General features: G+C 42.1%; 1 non-coding gene across 1 annotated transcript; it reads left to right on the top strand.

The window, feature by feature from the left end:
* Positions 1-5,264: 5,264 nt before the first annotated feature.
* Positions 5,265-5,336, top strand: TRNAF-AAA (transfer RNA phenylalanine (anticodon AAA)). The gene has a single exon. It is a non-coding gene; the product is annotated as a tRNA-Phe (tRNA).
* The last annotated feature ends 1,697 nt before the right edge of the window (positions 5,337-7,033 follow it).

Consider the following 7,033-nt stretch of genomic DNA (forward strand, 5'->3'; position numbering starts at 1 on the left):
GGAAGTGTAAACAGGGCAGGAGCACATATATTTGGAGGAGCAGAAGGAGGGCAAGTGGGGCTCAAATATGGTAGGTGGAGAGGAGTAGGGGAGGTGGAGAGGGGTAGGAGAAGGGAGAGGGTTGGGAGAGGGGATGAGGGGTGGGAGGGGCATATAGGGGTAGACAGAGCGTGTACACCATGGAGTAAAGATTCCCGGTAACACTGGAGACCTGCTGGCATGGGTGGCTCTTTAAAAAGCTGCTGCTGCTGCTAAGTAGCTTCAGTCGTGTCCGACTCTGTGTGACCCCATAGATGGCAGCCCACCAGGCTCCACCATCCCTGGGATTCTCCAAGCAAGAACACTGGAGCGGGTTGCCATTTCCTTCTCCAATGCAGAAAAGTGAAAAGTGAAAGTGAAGCCGCTCAGTTGTGTCCGACTCTTCGTGACCCCATGGACTGCAGCCTACCAGGCTTCTCCATCCATGGGATTTTCCAAGCAAGAGTATTGGAGTGGGGTGCCATTGCCTTCTCTGCAGACGGGATCTATCATGGGATCTGACTGAGGGTGTGGAAGGATCATTCTGCTACTGTGGGGAGAAGGACTTTAGGGGCAAGAATGACTATATAGTACAAGGAGACCAGTTAGAAAATTCAGGGACTTCCCTGATGGTCCAGCGGTTAAGAATCCACCTTGCAATGCAGGGGACAGTGAATTAGACTGCACATGCCTCAGGACAACTGAGCCCCACACACTGCAATGAAAGATCCCACATGGTGCAGCTAAGATCAGAAGCAGCAATAAATAAATAGATAGATAGAGAAGTTGTTGTTGTTTTTTTTTTAAGAGAAAATTCATATAGGACCCAGCCAGGTATAGAGACAGGATGAAGTAGCTGGATTTGGGTGATGATTTAGGGAGTTTAGTGACTTGCCCAAGAAACCAGAAGTGATAGACAGAGATATGGAGTAGATTAAGGCTTTTCACTCCTATGGCTGCATTCTTAGAGGTACAAGTAGTAAAATTCTCTAAAGTAAACAGGAAAGGATTAAGGGGATTTCTTTTATCAATGGAATCTGTTTAAAAATTATATAGCTTAAAATATCCAAGAAATGGTCTTTCTTTAGAATATTTCTCAAATGGCAAAAATCCCTGTAATGCCCTGGAAACATTAATGGAAATTACCTGTTAGTTTTCTTTGCCCTTCTTGAGAAAATTATTATTGTTACAGTTTAGCCAGCAATATTTACTCTTTTACTCTGTATTAATTTAGTCTCAGCATTTGTCTTTACTATTTGTATTCTCTGAAGCTTTTTAGTTGTATTGCTTCTAGTACTTTCTAGTTTTTTAAGGTGATCATTGACTTGTTTTCAAACTTTGTTTTTTAATTAAATCTTTTAAAGTAAAAAAAAAAAAAAAAGAAAGAAAAGCAGAGTGCCAGTGATACAGACAACTCTTAATTATTTCCAGAAGAGGGAGAATTAAAAAGGCAAAGGCTTCAGGGACCATTTGCAGGACTGTGGATATATATAGAAATCATTTCTGATGTGTTTCCTATGTGACAATGACGTCTATCATTTAATCCATACAACCTTTATGCCATGCATCTTTACCCTGCACTTCCAGATCAGGAAAGCTCAGAGAGGCTAAGGGATCAGATTAAGATCACACAGCAATAAGGGAATAAGTCAGTATTCAAACTAAGATCTCTCTTAAACCAAATCTGGAAATTGGTCCATCATGCAATTCTACCTCCTAAGGCAGGCCTTTATTTTCTCGTGGGTACTAGAGAGGGACTAAAGTCCCTGATGCTGTTAAAGATTGAGGGCAGAAGGAGGAGATGGTGTCAGAGGTTGAGATGGCTGGATGGAATGACCGATGCAATGGACATGAACTTGGGCAAACTTTGGGAGATGGTGAGGGACAGGGAGGCCTGATATGCTGCAGTCCATGGGGTCACAAAGAGTCCGACATGACTGGGTGACTAAACATTCACTAGAGATATTTGTTAACTTTGTAATCATGTGAAATAAATCCAACCTTTAAAATACCTCCACATTGGGTCTGTGGAGCCATGTTTGTAATTTTTCATCTATTCAAATATTTATTGATTGTCTACATTACACTAGAAATGCCTCTGGGCATGAGATATTTAAAGTTATTTGAAGCAGGCACAGTCTCTGCATGTACAGTCTGATTGGAGAGACTGACAACAAGCAAATGAACAAGAAAATACATGGTCAAAACTCTGCTGAGTATGAAAAGGAGAGATACAGGGGTGACACTGAGAACATATAATTAGAGGACCTAATTTAGAAAGGAGTTCAGGGAAAACTTCTTTGAGAAAATCAGGAGTAGAGGAAAGAAGAGGAGGGGATGAAAACTTTCCAGCACATGTGGTGGTCTGGAGGAGGGAAAGGGCTGGTCGGTAGAGGAAAAGCAGTGTGACTGGAGGGTAGTGAGCAGGCAATGAGCTGCATGTAATACAACCTCTTTGGCCACAGGTGGTTGAACCACGGAATTGAATGAGTCAAAGTGAGTCAGGAGAATTGTCATTTAAAACTCAGAGTTAGTGATACAGAGACTTGAACCATTAGTTTTGGGCTCTGAAAATATAAGTCCCTGTGTGTTCGTGGGTGTGTAAGTCTCTCAGTCTTGTCTGACTGTTTTTAACTCTTTTTACTGTAGCCTGCCAGGCTCCTCTGTCCATGGGATTCTCCAGACGATAATACTGGAGTGGGTTGCCATACCCTCCTCTAGGGGATCTTCCTGACCCAGGGATCGAACCCGCTTCTCCTGCGGTTCCTGCATTAGCAGGCATGTTCTTTACCACTAGTGCCACTGCAGATGACGAATGCCCTTGTTGTTGTTGAATTATTGGACAATGTTCTTGGCAAGCGCCAATTTGTAGCTGACATTACACAACATTGTAAAGTAATTATACTCTCAAGAAATATGTTCATCCATCTGGAATTTTCTAGGCAAGAGCACTGGGGCAGGTTGCCATTTTCCACTCCAGGGGATTTTCCCAACCCAGGAGTCAAACACCTGTCTCTTGCATCTCCTGCATTGGTAGGCAGATTATTTACCATGCACCACCTGGGAAGCCCATTATATAGGATTCATTACACAGGGCACTGACCAATGGATGTGAGTTTGAGCAAACTCCAGGAGAGAGTGAAGGACAGGGAAGCCTGATGTGCTACAGTCCACGGGGTCACCAAAAGTCAGACAAGACTTAGGGACTGAGCACATCATTACACTGGAATCACTGACTTAAATCACTGGCCACTGGCTATTCACTCAACCTCTAGCCCCTCCCCTCCACGGAAGGTCACCTGACAACCAGCATCCTACCTCGCTGCTCAGTCACTTCAGTCATGTCCAACTCTGTGCGACCCCATAGACAGCAGCCCACCAGGCTCCCCCGTCCCTGGGATTCTCCTGGCAAGAGTACTGGAGTGGGGTGCCATTTCCTTCTCCAATGCATGAAAGTGAAAAGTGAAAGTGAAGTCACTCAGTCGTGTCCGACCCTGAGTGACCTCATGGACTGCAGCCTTCCAGGCTCCTCTGTCCATTGGATTTTCCAGGCAAGAGTACTGGAGTGGGGTGCCACTGCCTTCCCCAATCCTACCTTGGATGGGGTCCAAAATTCACCTCATTGACATAATAAAAACACATTTTCCCAGAGCAGCTGCTTTCTGATGTTCCAGTTCATTTTCACTCTTCTGAGTCTTTCCTACCCCACCCCAACCCTCAATGGGAGGCAGAATGACTTAGTGCTCAAGAGGGCAGACTCTAGCGTAAAACGGACCTGGCAATCAATTTCTTCCCTCATCTGTGAGCCAGGGATAAATTACAAAATATCTCAATGATCACAACAATAGCAATAGCAAGAATAACAAGTATTGATTCATCCCGCCAGACGTTGAACTAAAAGTGCTTTACTTCTCTCACCATGGTATTTTCACTCTGATTAGATGAACTCTCTATTTTTCAGATGAGGAAACTGAGATGTAAAGAGGTAAAGCAATTTGTCCCAGATGAGGTGGCAGGTGAGCAGTAAAACCCAGACTTGAACTGCAGGGTATCTGATTCAACACTTACCCGGCTGATCTCAAGCCAACCTCAGCTGTTACTCAGCATGGGGTTGTGCACTCAAACACTTTCTCCTTGGACAGTGGCAAATTCACATCACAGCCCCATTAGGAGACTCAGCCTCTTCTCCTCGTGTGATGGAAATGAAACCCAGTGTTGTCGGCAACTATGGAGTAGATTTCTAGAATCACAATAAATGAAACTGAGAGGGCCTGAGGGGACTCATGCTGGGAATATTTTCCAGGTTTGGAGACCCTAGTGACCTCGTTAGTGGGAATAGAGACTAAGTGTCTCTGAATCCCTAAAGAGAGGAGGAGCACTGCTCTTTCCAGTTGGGATTCCTGTTCTACATGCATGCTCTTAGAGAGCGTTCCTTTTGTCCGTCACCTGGGGAGGCAATGTTCTGGGCTTGCTACTGTTGCCCTGTTCTCTTATATCTGTGGCTCAGAGGAAGAACTTGGGTGAACAGTCTGGGCATAATCTAGTTCTTCATTTGGACTTGACACGGTCTTAGCCCAAGTATCTTGACAAATATTTCAACCCTTCTGTATGTTATTCTCCTCATCAAGTGCAACTAGGGTGTCTTTTAAGGAACAGAAATTCTTTAGTTTAATGTAGACCAATTTATCAGTATTGTTTGATTTATTTTGTTCACCAAATTTGTTTGTGAGATTCATCACTGTTTAGTGTGTATTTTGTTTATTCTCATTCTGTTTAGAATTCCATTATACAAATATACTACAATTTTTAATCCATTGTAACATTGATGAAATGTTCCCTTGTGCTCAGATGGCAAAGAATCTGTCTGTCTGTAGTGCAAGAGACCTGGTTTTGATCCCTGGGTTGGTAACAATCCCTGGAGAAGAGAATGGCTACCCACTCCAGTATTCTGGCCTGGAGAATTCCATGGACAGAAGAGCCTGGTGGGCTATAGTCCATGGGGTCGAAAAGAATTGGACATAACTGAGCAACTAACACACACACACACACACACAATGTAAATGGACATTTAGGATTTTTTTTTTCCAGTTTGGGACTATTATAAATAGGGCTGCTGTGACATTCTTGTAACTATCATCTGTTAATATGCATATATATGTAATTCTTTGGGGGCACATACCTAGGTATGGAAATGCTAGGTTACAGGGAATACGTGAAAAGATACCACCCAATGGTAGTCCAGGACTTCCCTGGTGGCTGAGATGGTAAAGCGTCTGCCTAAAATGCGGGAGACCTGGGTTCAATCCCTGGGTTGGGAAGATCTCCTAGAGAAGGAAATGGCAAAGAGTCGGACGTGATTGAGCAACTTCACTATCACTTTCAATGGCAGTCCAGAGGGTCCAGAGTATGTACTCCCACTTGTGGCATAAGATGGTTTTAGTCGCTCCACAACCCCAGGAAGACTCAGATTGCTAGTCTTCTAAATTTTAGTCATGCTGATGGGTGTGTGATAGTATCTCATGGTGGTTTTAATTTGTATTTATTTGACATTAAAAATTGAATTTGAACACCTTTTGTTATGAATGTTGTTCATTTGGATATCTTAAGTGAAGTAGTCATTCAAATATTTTACTTATTTTTCTATGGCATTTTCTCCCCCTTTTTTTCCATTGATATAAAGAATTTTTTATATAGTCTGAATCTGATTTCTTTGTTAAAGAAAGGTAGGTAGCCAGCTATATAGACAGGTGGATAGATAGATAGATAGAATCTTTTCCTACTCTGTGCATTGCCTTTTAACTATCTAAAGGATATATTTTGATGAACAACAGATCATAAATTTAAGGTAGTCAACTTTGTTGATTTGTTCCTTTATGATTTGTAATTTTTGTGTTTTTAAAAATATGGCCAAATATATAAAAATATCCTTGTATATTATTTCTAAGAAGCTTTTAGTTTTTACCTTTCACTTTTAGATCTATAATCTTCTGGAAGCAATTTTTGTCTATGGTGTGAATTATTATTATTATTTTTTTAAATTAATTAATTTATTTAAAAAATTTTTATTTTTACTTTATTCTACTTTACAATACTGTATTGGTTTTGCCATACATTGACATGAATCCACCATGGGTGTACATGCGTTCCCAAACATGAACCCCCCTCCCACCTCCCTCCCCATAACATCTCTCTGGGTCAGCACCGTGCACCAGCCCCAAACATGCTGTATCCTGCGTCGGACATAGACTGGCGATTCGATTCTTACATGATAGTATACCTGTTACAATGCCATTCTCCCAAATCATACCACCCTCTCCCTCTCCCTCTGAGTCCAAAAGTCCATTATACACATCTGTGTCTTTTTTGCTGTCTTGCATACAGGGTCGTCATTGCCATCTTTCTAAATTCCATATATATGTGTTAGTATACTGTATTGGTGTTTTTCTTTCTGGCTTACTTCACTCTGTATAGTCGGCTCCAGTTTTATCCATCTCATCAGAACTGATTCAAATGAATTCTTTTTAACGGCTGAGTAATACTCCATTGTGTATATGTACCACAGCTTTCTTATCCATTCATCTGATGATGGACATCTAGGTTGTTTCCATGTCCTGGCTATTATAAACAGTGCTGCGATGAACATTGGGGTACATGTGTCTCTTTCAATTCTGGTTTCCTTGGTGTGTATGCCCAGCAGTGGGATTGCTGGGTCATAAGGTAGTTCTATTTGCAATTTTTTAAGGAATCTCCACACTGTTCTCCATAGTGGCTGTACTAGTTTGCATTCCCACCAACAGTGTAGGAGGGTTCCCTTTTCTCCACACCCTCCCCAGCATTTATTGCTTGCAGATTTTTGGATCACAGCCATTCTGACTGGTGTGAAGTGGTACCTCATTGTGGTTTTGATTTGCATTTCTCTAATAATGAGTGATGTTGAGCATCTTTTCATGTGTTTGTTAGCCATCCGTATGTCTTCTTTGGAGAAATGTCCATTTAGTTCTTTGGCCCATTTTTT

This window comes from Ovis aries, chromosome 3, assembly GCF_016772045.2.
Source record: "Ovis aries strain OAR_USU_Benz2616 breed Rambouillet chromosome 3, ARS-UI_Ramb_v3.0, whole genome shotgun sequence".
Taxonomy (NCBI): domain Eukaryota; kingdom Metazoa; phylum Chordata; class Mammalia; order Artiodactyla; family Bovidae; genus Ovis; species Ovis aries.